This window comes from Euwallacea similis, chromosome 14 (genome assembly GCF_039881205.1).
Source record: "Euwallacea similis isolate ESF13 chromosome 14, ESF131.1, whole genome shotgun sequence".
NCBI classification, from domain to species: Eukaryota; Metazoa; Arthropoda; class Insecta; order Coleoptera; family Curculionidae; genus Euwallacea; species Euwallacea similis.
Genome location: NC_089622.1, coordinates 4,590,058 through 4,607,028, shown reverse-complemented (window position 1 = coordinate 4,607,028; position 16,971 = coordinate 4,590,058).

Genomic DNA, 16,971 nt, shown 5'->3' with positions numbered 1-16,971 from the left:
AAGTACGTAGCCAATGGCAATCCGTTTGTTTTCGTGGATTTTCCTAAATAAAGACTGGCATCTAACATATATTTTGAAGAAGAATCGCACATTATGATTTTTTTGATGCCATACTTGGACGGCTTACTCGGAATATACATCCTAAATGAACAATGTCCGCGAAATCCAACTAACTGCTCGTCAATAGTTAGGTAAGAAGAAGGTATGTACGAGTTTCTACACTTTGCAATGAAAATATCCCATATCTCACGAATGGGTGCAAATGAATCAGCTTCTTTCCGTTCCAGTCTAGTTCCTTTATCATCAAATCTAACAATTTATTAGGAATGAAAAACGCTTACCGCTTATACTGGCTCTGTAAAATGTTCCTGATATTTTGGTATCAAACATATATTTTGTCAACAAATGGTTATCTTTGTTCGCTGCAGACTTTATCAAAATTGCAAGAAGAACTTTTATCTTAATTTTCGTTGTTTGGAATACATTCGCGTTACTCTTATATTTACTTTTATTCTTATATTTACTCGTATTTTTCTGTCTATCTGGTGATTTCGGCATTTGTGTGTAAGAGAATAATATCTAATATTTCATTTGAAAAAAATTGTAAGAAATACTCATCAAAAGTTGAACAGTTTGTAACATCTGCTTCAGGACCAGGTAAAAAATGAATAATGTTTCTTGCTTTAGTTTTTCCACGCCTTGCAGGCATTTCCGCTAACTATTTGTGACCATTTTTTTCTTTCAAATATTTGGTCTTGGGTTTGATTATATAACGAGGTAAAAAAAGATTGTTTTCCATATTCCTCTCTGAATCATTACTTTTTGGAGATGGGCAATGTTGAGATAAATTAGACTGACATGCGTTAGTTGACAAACCTTGTTCACCAATATCATTGTTACTAGTTTCTTATAATGGTTGTTGTGTGGCAGTTGAAGAGTTTTTAAATAGATTGGCCTGATTGGCGTTGGCCGAAGGCTGCGGTATAAACAAGTCATCATCAGAACTTTCTGATTCGTATTGTATATTATCCTCCTCCCAATCACTTCCACTGTCTTCAAAAGGATCAGATTCACAGTCCTCACCATCCATTATACGCTGTATTACAGTCTCTATTTTTTTTGAATCAAAGGTTTTTGCGTCATATTCTTTACAAAATATATAAATAATTATTTAAAAATTCCAAGGTATCAAAAATGTAGCTTACCACCAAAAAATAAAAACACTAGTCTAATTATTCAATGTACGATGTCACAATAATATACAAAAAAAGTAACGTGAATACTGGATATTCGTAAAAGGCCGTGTATGGTTAAGGGGTCAATTCGGCCCCCACGGGCGATCGATCTGAAATTTTTACCAATTGTCCCTATCACTCAAAGGACTTACCACATAAAATTTCAACTTCCTAAGTCTCACCATTTAAGGGTAGGACGGGGTTGAGGGTGAAAACTTTAAAACGCCATATCTCGGAAACTATTCATCGTACAGCGTGGGGCAAAATGGTGTGTCCTTCAGTAAACACCTTCTTATTTTCGTATACTTATAGATTTATCGGTTGATGCCAAAGGGCCGAAATCTCAAAAAAAAAAAAAATTTTTGGTGATTTTAGAGGAGTTGGCACTTTGGTACACTAACCATTTTTGCACACTGTATAGAAGGCCTCTCAAAGTATCTACTCACGTTGAATGAAATTTGTACAAAATTCAGTATTTGAGATATAGCGATTCAAAGTATACGTAGACCACGATGCAAAAAAACAGTATTTATCGCAATAAATTATTTTTTCTCACTTATGGCCTTAGTATACCTGTACACATAGCAATAAACTATCGTGCCTAGTGGTGTATATATTTACTTGGCAATTTTCGATTCGTTTTTCGCAGTTTTTTAAAAGGCCGTGTGAGTTTAAGGGGTCAATTCGGCCCCCACGGGCGATCGATCTGAAATTTTTACCAATTGTCTCTACCACTCAAAGGACTTACCACATAAAATTTCAACTTCCTAAGTCTCACCATTCAAGGGTAGGACGGGGTTGAGGGTAAAAACTTTAAAACGCTATATCTCGAGAACTATTCATCGTACAGCGTGAGGCAAAATGGTGCGTCCTTCAGTAACCACCTTCTTATTTTCATATACTTGTAGATTTATCGGTTGATGTCAGAGGGCTGAAATCTCAAAAAAAAAACTTAGGTAATTTTAGAGGAGTTCGCACTTTGGTACACTAACCATTTTTGCACACTGTGTAGAGGGCCTCTCGAAGTATCTACCCACGTTGAATCAGATTTGTATCAAAATCAGTATTTGGGATATAACGATTGAAAATATAGATATATCAATAACTTATAAGTCTAAATCCATATAATTCATATAACTAACGCGGCAGAAAACAGCATCAACACCAAATGACTTCGTTATAGAATATATACGGCATAGAGCCCCTAGAGCTGCCCTCTAAAGTGATGGACAAGTAAGTATAATTATGTACCCAGAAAGAAGGGAAGAAATTCAATGTTTTTGAGAAGACTAGTTATTAATCAGGTAGGGTGGTGACGTCAGCGTCTTCATCCGTATCACTGTCTTCTTGGACACCTACGAAACCAGTGTTCTTAAACATGTTGGTTAAAATCTCGGCCGGGTTGATAATTCGGGCTAAGTAACGAGCATGTGATAAATAATAAATAATTGCAGCCACATGAGAACAACAACCGACAGTACGCTTTCCATTCGCGCAATCACAGCAATAGCGACATATACCTCCTGCATCATTTCGTTTTAGCGTATAATCGATGAAAGAGGTGTAGGTTTTCCGATTACTATGCCTAGAACGAGATTGTATTCTCAAAATAGTTGCATTCTCTTTCAAGTAGTCAACATTCAGGGAACCATCTTCGTTCGTTATCTCTGCTAAATACGATTTAGCTTGGCCCAATTGATAAGTACCTGTGAAAAGTAATATTAATTCTTTATGCTTCTGTTAATTGAGGGAAATCCTTTATCGCATTTGAAGTAATCCGTCTGAAAATAACTTTCTTACGCGCCCATTTTCCTGTTTCTACTTCTTCCGCCAAGTAATTCGGTGTATCTACTAGCGCTTGCATCCTTGCGATGATTTCTTCTCCTGCGTCTTTATCGGAAGTTAATCGTTACCCAAACTGATTTTGTAAAAAAGCCGCGATTCTAAAATACTCGCCTATTGTCGGGGCGATCTTATTATCTATTTTCCGGTCAAGTAATTGATATTTTTGTTTCAAAATGCCGTGAACAGCTTCAACGACCCATCGGACTTTTGTTATAAGTCTCGAGCAATTGGCTTCTAAACTCTCTAACTGTTTGCGTTTGCCTTTGAGAGCTGGCATGGCTGTTTTGTATCCTTTACTATTTAAATATTCTATTACGTCCCGAAATCCTCTGTCCAGTACAAAAATATCCCTTGCTTCCAGTAAATCGGATAATCCCGTATTCTCAACTTCCAGAATTGTTCTTAAAATTCGCGCATCATTTTCGTTTGCGCCGAACGGTCCAAGCATGTCGACAATAAAACCACTAGTGGTACATATCGTGAATGGTTTACATAAAGGTACTTTCTTTTGACCAGAAAACGATCTCCTTTGATATTCATTGTTCGTGCTTTTCTGATGTCGAGCATAAGTGCCATCACATATCAGAATTAAATCCTCATTATCAGCTTTAAGTACTGTTCGAGCAATTGGACTAGTTTCATATATAATTTTTTCCCTAGTCGTATTTTGACATCCTAAGTGTTTAGCTAGAATATCTTGGACAAAAGCACATCTCACTGATTTAAGATACTCCGAGACGACCCCTTTATTGGGTAAATGAAGAATGGAAGCAATTAGTTCATGTGAATTACCGGTTTTAAGTTTGAATAAAAAGGTAACGATGGCCTGTGTGGTGGTTCTGTTACAAGAATTTCTAAGAGACGTTAGCATTTCTTTTAACTGCAATAAATTCTCCCAAGTTAAGCTTGTGAAAAGTCTTAATTGTGTTTCGGGCATAGAAAAATCCGAGACTTGATCAAACAAACTTTTATCACAACTAATCGCTAAGTTTTCCATCATGCAAGAGAGCTCTTTCGATGTGATTTCAGAAATATTTGAATATACCTTGATCTTCATTAAATCTTCCTCAAAAAATGAGTCGAAAATGATGTGACTTCTACAGCATCTATCGCCAATTGGAATAAACAGTTTTCTCTTTGCGTAACTCTGGCAACGAGCCTTCTCGGGAATCAAAATTAAATTGGAAGTTGTATTACCACCACAAATGATGCAATATTTGTGAGTTGCAACGGTGCGATCGATTTCCAGACTAACTAATTCTTCGGCCTGTTCATTAGATGTTAAATTATATTTAACTTCAGGATCACGTGTATCGTCTGTATCGGAATCATCGCTATTCTCGTTGATATTAATCTGAATCGACTCTTCCACCACAGGATTTTTAGAGATGTCATTAGGAAGTCCAGCGTTTTGCTGAATTGGGACCAGCATTCTTTGCTTTTTATAAAAGGAAATGCGGCAATATCCGCACACGGTGCGATTCTGTTGAACTGCAACACAGAATACTTTTGAATATAAACTGACGTCTTCATGAGTGTTGATACGTTTTGCCTTTCCAGGCACTTTTCTCAAGGCACGTGAACAAATCACACACTTAACATTCAGCGACACTGATGTGGAAGGTAATGAATCATTAGATTCCATAATTTAAAATAAATGTAGGTTTTTCCAACGTTGTCTAGGGTTTTAACAATAGGGTTTATTGATATTAACGGATACACTTTGAATTCTACTTGCGGATAATAGTTCTGGTGAGCCACTCGAAAGAAAGAGAGAGCTCTCTAGCTTCGGTGCGCTCTTAAATACTAAACTAAGGGTAATTAAACAGTGTCGTACCCTGGCTAGAAAGCAATTACCGACTTATGACACCACCTGCGACGTTACCGTGGTACTGATAACACTTGATCGGTACATTTCCATAAATGCCGACAAAGGGCGGCTATCCTTTCTCACAAGTACCGATAAAGGGTGGTTAGACGTTAATCATAAAATATAAGAATCGCATGAAGATAACGATTGCGAAACCCTCTTAATTGACGAAAATAGTTCTAACCAGGTTGCGACATACATAGGCGTCCTATAGGGGCAACATCAATCCCCTCAAAACTCTTTCATCTTAAACTAACAGGCCTAACCTAATTAATAATATTAGCACTATCACTATATAAGACTCAAAGATTTCCTGATCGTACCTCGACTTTGTCGTAAAAATAGAGAAGTTTTTACATATATGCAAAAGGGTTAGATCTATTTGACCTTAGAATCCCACATGAAAAATAATTTAAAAAACTGTAAAAAACTAATCGAAAATTGCCAAGTAAATATACACACCACTAGGCACAATAGTTTATTGCTATGTGTACAAGTATACTAAGGCCATAAGTGAGAAATTTTTTTAAAATATTTATTGCGATAAATACTGTTTTTTTGCATCGTGGTCTACGTACACTTTGAATCGCTATATCCCAAATACTGATTTTGATACAAATCTGATTCAACGTGGGTAGATACTTCGAGAGGCCCTCTACACAGTGTGCAAAAATGGTTAGTGTACCAAAGTGCGAACTCCTCTAAAATCACCTAAGTTTTTTTTTTTGAGATTTCAGCCCTCTGACATCAACCGATAAATCTACAAATATATGAAAATAAGAAGGTGGTTACTGAAGGACGCACCATTTTGCCTCACGCTGTACGATGAATAGTTCTCGAGATATGGCGTTTTAAAGTTTTTACCCTCAACCCCGTCCTACCCTTGAATGGTGAGACTTAGGAAGTTGAAATTTTATGTGGTAAGTCCTTTGAGTGGTAGGGACAATTGGTAAAAATTTCAGATCGATCGCCCGTGGGGGCCGAATTGACCCCTTAAACTTACACGGCCTTTTAAAAAACTGCGAAAAACGAATCGAAAATTGCCAAGTAAATATATACACCACTAGGCACGATAGTTTATTGCTATGTGTACAGGTATACTAAGGCCATAAGTGAGAAAAAATAATTTATTGCGATAAATACTGTTTTTTTGCATCGTGGTCTACGTATACTTTGAATCGCTATATCTCAAATACTGAATTTTGTACAATTTTGATTCAACGTGAGTAGATACTTTGAGAGGCCTTCTATACAGTGTGCAAAAATGGTTAGTGTACCAAAGTGCCAACTCCTCTAAAATCACCAAAAATTTTTTTTTTTTTTGAGATTTCGGCCCTTTGGCATCAACCGATAAATCTATAAGTATACGAAAATAAGAAGGTGTTTACTGAAGGACACACCATTTTGCCCCACGCTGTACGATGAATAGTTTCCGAGATATGGCGTTTTAAAGTTTTCACCCTCAACCCCGTCCTACCCTTAAATGGTGAGACTTAGGAAGTTGAAATTTTATGTGGTAAGTCCTTTGAGTGGTAGGGATAATTGGTAAAAATTTCAGATCGATCGCCCGTGGGGGCCGAATTGACCCCTTAACCATACATGGCCTTTGTGTTCTGATTGGTCAACTAGAACAAAATGGGCCGAAACCAAATTCTGCTCGTTTTCCCTGCGTCCTTTTTTTGGCAGATTGAGAGTGGAACTCTACGCATAAACAAAAATCCGACCTTCCTCCAAATTCATACTTGAGATTCTAACGCACCTAGTTCAGTAATAGTTATCACAGATTTTTAAATATAGACTTGTTGACGTTACGGTAGTGTTTTGTCTCGACCATCGTCTTGATTTGACGTGGCGGTACCCACGTACAAAAGAATACCTGGTGTCAGAAGCTTTTCCCTTAAGACTCCAACAAAATCTCCAAAAATCCATTTTTTTTGCTTAAAGTCTGGCCAATACTATCGCTACAACATCTAACAAAATTGTCAGTGCTCAAACTATAAGGAATATTCTACATGGCTCCCAGGTATTTGGTAGATCTCCTAGAAAGAAGCCCTTTATTAGAGAAGCAAATCGCCAGAAATGTTTAACATTTGATAAAAAATACATCAATGAACCAAAAGAATTTTGGAAAAATGTTATATTTTCCGATGAATCAAATTTTAATCTATTTAGTTCCAACGGAAAAACATTTGTATAGCGTAAACCAAACAAAGAATTGGATATCAAGAATCTACATCCTACTGTCAAACATGGCGGAGGAAACGTTATGCTTTGAGGTTGCATGGCATACAGGGGAGTTGGTAAAATTGAATTTATTGAGGACAAAATGAATACTGCACACTATATAGGCGTATTGTGTCGTAATTTTTTAACAAGTGCAGCAAAATTGGGCATTGCTGAAACTTTTTGATTTCAGCAAGACACTGACCCAAAGCCTACGGCTAGAAAAACTAAAGAATGGCTGTTGTATAATGCAAGACGTCGACTTCTCACACCCCCACAATCACCAGACGTCAACCCTATAGAAAATTTGTGTCATAATTTAAATACTCAAATTCGAAGAAAAACAGTTACCAACAAAACAAGTTTGAAGAATATGATAACTGAAGAGTGGGACAAAATACCCGAGAATCTTCCAAAAAAATAGGTGGAGTCCATGCCCAGAAGGTTATAAGCAATTATTGATGCAAATGGATTACATACCAAATATTAAATAAATATTATGCTTTTTTAATATTTTTTTGACATTCACTTTGCTTAGGCTACCTACTGTGCGAATACTTTTTTTGTTGGATATTTAATATTATTTAATGTTATATGAGTTAATTGTCATATTTTTCCAATGTTGTTGTACGATTAGTAGATTATATATAAATAATTTATTGATATAATATTAAAACTGAAGTATTCAAGATTAATTGAAATTGTCACAAAATCATGGGTGTGCAAATACTTATTTTATCCACTGTAGAGTTTTGTGGCGAAAAAGATAGTGAAAACGAGGATGATGTCTTAATAAATAACTCTGTACCTAATGAATATTCTGCGCAAGAAGTACAGGAGGAAATAGAAAAATGTGAAAATAACATGGATACCACACTTTCAGATTATCGTGCCGGATTCTTTGGTCGTAATGGTTTCAAATGGTATTCACAGCCATTAGTTTCAAAAAGAACAAGGATTTCTGTAAGAAATGTTGTTTTGGATGTACCTGGTGCAAAAGGAAAAGCCAAATGCACTGTAAATTTGAAAAAAATCTGGCAACTTTTTTTTAGCGACCAGATTTTAGATGCAATAGTGAGTAATACAAATAAAGAAATAAAACTGCTTAAATCCAGATATAATGTGGAACAGCGATATCTGCAAGAAACAAATAGAGCAGAACTTTTGGCTTTGTTTGGACTTCTTTATTTTGCTGGAGTTCTAAAAGACGCACATCTTTCCCTAGAAGATATGTGGTCAGAAAAATTTGGTGTAGTAATATTTCATTATGCAATGACAAAAAACCGATTTGAGTTTCTTTTGAATTGCCTGTGTTTTGATGACAAAACAACACGTGTGAAGCAGAAAGCAGTGGATAAATTCGCAGCTATAAGAAACATATGAAATCTTTTTATTAGAAACTGTGAAAACAACTACAGTCCCTATGAATATGTGACTATCGATGAGCAGTTATTAAATTTTAGAGGGCGTTGTTCATTTAAAATGTACTTGCCCGGCAAGTCAGATAAATATGGTCTAAAAATTATTATGCTATGCGACGCAAAAACATATATGTGTTCTGCTATTCCTTATACTAGAAAAGACCCAAACAGAAACCCTCGGGATGGTTCGATTCCTACGCAATATGTCATAAAGTTAACCGAAATAATAGTAGGAACAAATAGTAATATTACTATGGACAATTGGTCTTTTTCATTCGAATTAACACAAAAGCTACTCGAAAGGAAACTAACCATGGTAGGAACACTACGGAAAAATAAAAAAGAAATCCCGATACAATTTTTGGATATCAAACGCAAAGAAGTTCCATCATCAGCTTTTGCCTTTTTAAAATATTTTACCTTAGTTTCACATGTATTGGAAAAGAAAAAATGTGTATTGTTGATGAGTTAAATACATTTTGAAGACGATGTTAATCCCGAAACAAAAAAGCCCGAAATTACAATGTTCTATAATTCTACTAAGGAAGGAGTCGAAACATTTCATTAACTTTGTCATTCAAAAACAGTTGTTCGAAAAACCAGAAGATGGCCTTTACGAATTTTATATGGAATGTTAGATGCAGCTGGAATTAATTCTTTTGTACTGCATCGACTTCAAAAGTTGGCTGATACTTTAGTTGAAGATCATATGAAACAAAGAGCAGAAAATAAAGACTCCCAAAAAAGCTAAGACAATCTGTTCGCGATTATCTTGAATATCCAAACGAAGTGCTACCCAAAATACCCCAAAATAGTTCACGTCGTTGTGACTTTTGCATAAGGTCTCGGGATCAAAAAGGGCGTCATATCTGCGTCTATTGTGGAAAAAACATGTGTGCAGAGCATCAGTTTAGCATTTGTGAAGAGTGCAAATCTTAATCTTACTTTTTTTATCGTTTTTCATTCAGAATTTATATACAGGGTGGCCCATCGAAAACAGTCCAGCAAAGTTTACTGCTTTGTAGGTGAAAATTAAAAAAAAGCCTCGGACCCGTATACTTTTGTTTTCAGGGGGACAAATTTCCACATTAGTTTTATCACTGTAACTTCAACCCCTTAGCGGGGGCGGTATTCACCCTTATTTTTTCAAATGAAAACGGGTATGATGTGACACATCTTTTGAAAGGGCATTAAATTGTCTTTCAAATGGCGTTTCGTTTTTTACATTTGAGCTACGCGTCGCCGAGAATTATTAATTTAACTTTATTGATTAGTATTTACATGTTATCTTATTAAGTGTTGAAAATGTCCCCTGTTCACTCCCATATAATAGTACAGCAACTGTTCAAAGTGTTCCTGGACATTTTGAAGAATATCTGGTGTAATTTGTTGACATTCATTGGCGATGCTGTTCCGTACATCTTCTAAGGATTCAGGTTGGGTGGCATAAATTTTCGATTTCAAATGTCCCCACAAAAAAAAATCGAGAGGAGATAAATCGGGTGACCTTGCGGGTCATTCGATAGCACCCAATCTATCTATCAGGAAACGTTTCATCCAGAAACTGCCGTACAGGTATTGCATGATGGGGAGGAGCTCCGTCTTGTTGAAATATCGGATTTTCTTCATGGTAATGTTAGTCGTTTTCCATAATTTCGATCAGCGCTGGGTTGACGGCATTCTCCAACAAGTCTAAGTAAGTATCTCCAGTTAAATTTCCCGGTAAGAAAAATGGTCCAATTATGTGATCACCAAAAATACCAGTCCAAACGTTTAATTTTTGAGGATGTTGAATATGGACCTAATGGTAGATCCTTGCGTTCCTGTCGGACCAGTAACGACAATTATGTCGATTGACTGTGCTATTAAGAAAAAATGTACATTCGTCTGAGAAGCAAACATTAAAAAGGTAGTTGGGATTATTTATAATTTTTTCGGACATTATTTCACAAAATTGTAAACGGCGGTCATTATCATCTTCATTTAATTCTTGTAGAAGTTGAATTTTACCTGTGTACCATTTATTATGTTTCAGAATTCTTTGTACAGTGGTCCTCGAAACTCCCGTTACATCAGAATGTTTTCTGGTACTTAATGTAGGGTCCATACTAACTTGGCCCAGAACATCTACTTGTACTGCCTCATTTCTCACCGGATTTTCAATATTCCGTTTTTTATTTGTCACTGAACCAGTTTGCCGGAATTTTGCTACTAATTGTCGGATGTAACCATGATGTATGTGTCTGTCTGCATGCCTCTCATTAAACAAAGTTGCCGTTACTCTTGCGCATTGATTGTTTATAAAATACAATTCAATAATTTCCACTCTTTCCGCAACAGAATAAACCATTTTTATCGAACCGAAAGAAAAGAATAACACAGCAACAACGAACTACCCACATCAACTATTTTACTTAAGATAAAGTCGAATTGTCCACCGATATTTGTTAGTTTACAAAAAATTTTTACTCACAAACCTATTTATAAATAAGAAGTCCACTAAATGTTTAAAATTCCATTTCTCGGCGACGCGTAGCTCAAATGTAAAAAACGAAACGCCATTTGAAAGACAATTTAATGCCCTTTCAAAAGATGTATCACAACATACCCCTTTCCATTTGAAAAAACAAGGGTGAATGTCGCCCCCGCTAAGGGGTTGAAGTTACAGTGATAGAATTAATGTGGAAATTTGTCCCCCTGAAAACAAAAATATACGGGTCCGAGGCTTTTTTAAAATTTTCACATACAAAGCAGTTAACTTTGCTGGACTGTTTTCGATGGGCCACCCTGTATGTGTTTTTTTGTTGCATCGAAACGATTTATTTTTGAGTTTATTGTTTTTTCGTTAATATTAGTTTTATTTTGTTACACATTGGAAAATATACAGGGTGTCCCGGATAAGAATGCACTCTACAGGGATCTCGTAAACCATAAGAGATAAAGAAAAGGTTAAATTAGAGAAAAGTTGCGCCTTTCTATGTTCTGCAAAATCATGTTTTCAAATTTGAAAAATTCTGAATGGATCCGAAGTTATTTGAGAAAAACCGATTTTTCGCGATTTCTTTTTTACTGTTTTCTGATTTTACTTCAAAAGATATGTTAAAATAAATTTGACATTCTCATAGCCACTTTTTCTTCTCTACAAAATGGCGTTTTTAAATTTTCGATCCGACGTTTCGTTTCTTAGATACTATCATCAACTTCGTTTTTTTAAATAGTCAACAAATTTTATTTTACGCTTAATAAATTCTATTTTTTTCTGAATCCAACGATATATCACACTTATGATTTATTAAACGATTTAGTCTAAAAAATCTCATTCTTCCTTTTTCGACATAACGTAACTTTTATTCGATATCATGAGTGGGTTAGACAATCATTTGTTTAGACTTTTCGCCTAGTTACAGTGAATACTTGTCAATTTTATTAGGTATTATTATTTCAAAGTGTTGGATTTCTGGTATAATTTTCGTGAAGTAAAATTTAAAGTGATGGAAAATTATTCCAACGAAGAGAAATTTGATATGCTTTGCTGTTATATTGAAAATCATAAAAATTGTGGCCAAGCCAAGATGCAATATTTTCAAAAATATCTCGAACGACGTCCACCCAATCGGTCGATTTTTAAGCGGTTAGTTACCAATTTAAAAGAATAAGGTTCATTTAATAAGTCAATATTACATCGCAAAAAAAAAATTAAATCTGAACAGGAAATTACTGTTTTACTTGCAGTAGAAGAAAATGAAAACGTAAGTCTTCGAAGTATCGAAAATGACCACACTATTCCTAAAACAGTAGCACAGAGGATTCTTCGTAAGCAAAGATACCACTCTTATAAGTATCACATTTCTCAAAGCTTGCTTCTTGGGGACTTCGAGCGCAGAAAAACCTTTTGTGAATGGTTTACTAGACAATGTTATGAAGATCATCAATTTCCTTATCAGATTTTATGGACCGACGAGAGTTATTTTTCAAACAATGGCATCTTTAATAGAAAAAACCACCATTATTGGGCAACGAAGAATGAAAAACGGACTCAAATATCCAGATATCAACAGCGCTTTGGATTTAATGTGTGGTATGGTATTTTAGGAACACGAATTATTAGTCCCATAATTTATGAAGAGACTCTAAATTCTGAAAGGTATGGACAATTGTTAAGAAACCAAATTGAAGATATTCTGGACGACCTTCCTTTAGCAGTAACTGGTAATATGTGGTTTCAACAAGATGGGGCTCCTCCACATAACTCTAGACAAAATATTGAATATTTAAAAGGCTGCTTTCAAAACAATTTAAATGCTACTAAGAGGCCCCATAAATTGGCCACCGCGATCTCTTGATATTACACCAATGAATTTTTTCGTTTGGGGATTCTTTAAAAATGAAATTTACTGGAGAATCTTTCAAAATATTGATGAATTGAAAGTTGCAGTTCGACTTACAATAAGAAAGATTACTCCAGAGATTTTAAATAGTGTTATGGAAGATATTGTTAACCGCTGTTATTTATGCTTGGAGAATGAGGGTGGAATATTTGAACATAAAAAATAATTTTAAACATTTTTTTGTGTTTATTTTCTTGTTTACTAAGTGACAGTTCTAAACAAGTGATTGTTTAAGCCAACCATGATGCCGAATAAAAGTTACGTTATGTCGAAACAGGGAGAATGAGTTTTTTAGACTAAATCGTTTAATAAATCATAAGTGTGATATATTGTTGGATTCAGAAAAAATAGAATTTATTGAGCGTAAAATAAAATTTGTTGACTATTTAAAAAAACGAAGTTGATGATGGTTTCTAAGAAACGAAACGTCGGATTGAAAATCTAAAAACGCCATTTTGTAGAGGAGAAAAAGTGGCTATGAGAATGTCAAATTTATTTTAACATATCTTTCTAATCTATCTAAGTAAAATCAGAAAACAGTAAAAAAGAAATCGCGAAAAATAGGTTTTTCTCAAATAACTTCTAATCCATTCGGAATTTTTCTAATTTGAAAATATAATTTTTTCAGAACATAGAAAGGCGCAACTTTTCTCTAATTTAACCTTCTCTCTATCTCTTATGGTTTACGAGATCCCTGTAGAGTGCATCCTTATCCGGGACACCCTGTATATTAGACACATAATAAACTAAATATAAATTGAAACACAATAAGCCTATTTTGCCCCGGTGTTACATAAAAAAGATTTAAAAAATGGGTCACCGACGATCCCACGTTGTGGTTTGTGTTTCATCAACCTAACGTTGTGATTCTAGGGTTAATATTCTAGCAGGATGGAGTAGAATGTTGAAAAATGTATAGACTTAATAAAAGAGTACGAAAAGCAGCATTGTTTATGGAATGTCCAAGTTGCGGAATATAAAAATATTATATTAAAGAAAGATGCATAACATACGATTGAGAAAAATACAGGAATACCTGCAGAAGAAGCGGAGAACAAGATGAAATCAATTTTACCTACTGATATCAGAGAAAATAAAAAAGTAATGGATTCTATGAAATAAGGGAATGGAACCGATCACATTTATCAGCCAAAGTGGTATGGTTACAAATGTATGCAATTCTTACCTGTTATAAATAGACCTAAGAAGATAAGGGAATCCTCAAGGGAAACAGTGCAATCGGTAAGCAGCAAAAAAAACTAGCAATAAAATTTAATTTTGTTGAATGAAATTTATAGGGGAAAAGAACTGAGTTTTCCATACAGATGTTGCACTTTAAATTTCCGCATGTTTAGTAAAGTAGTCGACAAATTCATTCTGAATGTCTTTAGAAGTTCTTAACGATTTTTGCCCTTTTTTTTGTAAAGGAAGAAAGAATGTTTCTCGTAAATGTTCTTTTCTCCACTCGCTCGGAATTAGATCTTCTCTATTAGTATCGAAAGAATGAAAAGTTCCAGATGGTGTATGTACATTTTTTGCGGAATTGTTTCGTCTCAAAAAATTATGTAAAACGTACAAATTAGAATAATAGTTGTAGATTCATCATCCTGCAAAAATATAAGCTTGCGTAAAACTCTAAATACTCAAGTAAGTATATCGAATGCGTTTTCAACTATAATGCGAGCCCTACAAATTCTGTAATTAAAACTTCTTTGGCTAGACCCTCTTGGCTGATATTAACTAAACGGCTTCAAAATGTTTTTAAGTAAAGGGAAAGCGTCATCGACTACAAAGACATAAGAGTACCAGTATAACTTTTCCTGATAGATGTGCTTCTTATGAAAGATTGATTTTCTGGCTTACACGCTGGTTATACAGAATGAGTTTTTAGTAATGGGATACAGAGCAATGATGAATTTTTGACATAAAAATAATGCAATTTAGCAAAATTTATGTTATACCAAAAGTTGATAATAACTGAGATACAAGGTGCCAAAGTTGAAAAATGAAATCAAATTTTCTTTAATATCTCTGGAACAGTTTGGGCTAATTTCACGAAATTTTTTATCTATGGATTTTTTGAGATAATAAATTCAAATTTATCGACAATTTCAGTGTATCTTCTAGAAGGTGCCACAATCGACAATTAGGAGCCATTTAATGTTGGAATCCTATACTCAACCATAAGTTATATAAATTATAATAAACAGTTTTTCTATCGGCATCTAAAGACAAGCCGATTCATTTCACATATACAGGGTGGCCATTTAGTGTGAGGAAGTCCAATATCTCAGCAAATATGTAATTTAGAAGAAAAAGTTTCATACAAAAGTTTTGAGTACGTAAAAGGTCCGTATTTTAAAATTATTTTTAAGTCTACTGTAGACCCTGGGTCCGCCATAAACGAGGGATAATAAAAAAATCGATTTTTTTAATGGACCCCCTAATTTTTTGCCATTTTATGATTTCTCATTAAATTTTAAGGTCAGTTTATATAAGGTACTCTAACTTTAAAATTTACCGTTTCCGAATTATTCAGAAAAATTTGAAAATTTTGGCAGCTGCAAGATTCCACGAAAATTGGTGCTGTGCCCTAATCGTTGAAAATATCGAAATCGGTCTTCTGGAAGTCCAAAAGGACTTAATAAGCTGTGTTTTGATATATTTTGATTTGAGAAAAGCTCTTCCACAATTACCGAAATGTGCCTCCGATATTGCATTATTTGAAACCTCAATAACTTGCTTATTTTAAATGGAATGCCTTAATTTTCTCAACGGTATCGTGTTCAGAATTAAAAAATCTACAAATTTTGTTAACATTATCCTATCCCTAAACCCAGCTGTTTCTGAGTTCCCGAAAATTGTCCCCTTTTGGCTTCTAGATGTTTTGATAGTCGCATCAATGATGTCAACAACTGTCTGTTGACAACATTCTGTGCAAAATTTTTCCACAAAATATGCAACAACTGAAAAAGTCATATATTTTTGAAAACTAAACACTGTGAATTTTATGATCTGTTTAAGACATTAATTGTAGAGAATGATCAGTTGTCAAACGTTCAAAGGTTCATTTATCTTAAATATTCTTTAAAGCTCGAACCACTCCACTTAGTGGAAAACTTGTCATTAACGAATGATAATTTCATAATAATACTAAATACGCTTAAGGATCGATATGACAATAAACTATTCGTTTTCAATGCTCACATAAGGGGTTTGGTTGAAATACCTTCTATTAATCATAAATCTTCAGGTATTCATGACCAGCCTTCATAACTTTATCACCGTCATTAAGCAACATACGGAAGCATTAAAAATTTAAATATTCCCGTTGAAACGTGGGAATTGATGTTAGTCTGTACAACATGTCCACAGATAGAGGGCTCAAGAGGACAAATGGACAAAAAATGTCGTTTTTTAACAAAAAGTCATTCTTGATAAAAATCTCCGCCTCTTAAAAAAAAAAAGATTTATGAAGATAACTTTGAACTTTTTTATACAGGGTACCCAAAAACTACAAACATATGAAATACTATAAGCGTAAACTAGCTTTATTTCTCATTTTAGAGTAAAATGGTAAATAAAAAACAAATTTTAAATCCTATTGAAAGTTTACATACAAAATTCCACTATTCCAAAATAGTTTATAAATAATTTAAAATAAAAGTTAATAGATATTATTTATTCAAACACACCTCCCCCGTATTCGACGCATTTCTCAAATTTAATATTTTGACATTTATTGTCATGCTTGTTGTGAATATGTAAAATGAGGTGAAAAAGGTAAAATTAGAAATTGTTTAAATTTTAAAAGGAAAATAAAACTTGGAATATTCAGTTAAAATTTTGTATGTAAACTTTGGATAGGATTTAAAATCTGTTTTTTATTTACCATTTTGCTCCAAAATGAAAAATAAAGGTAATTTACTCTTGATAGTACTTCGTGTGTTGGTAGTTTTTAGGCACCTTGTATTAAAAAATTCAAAGTT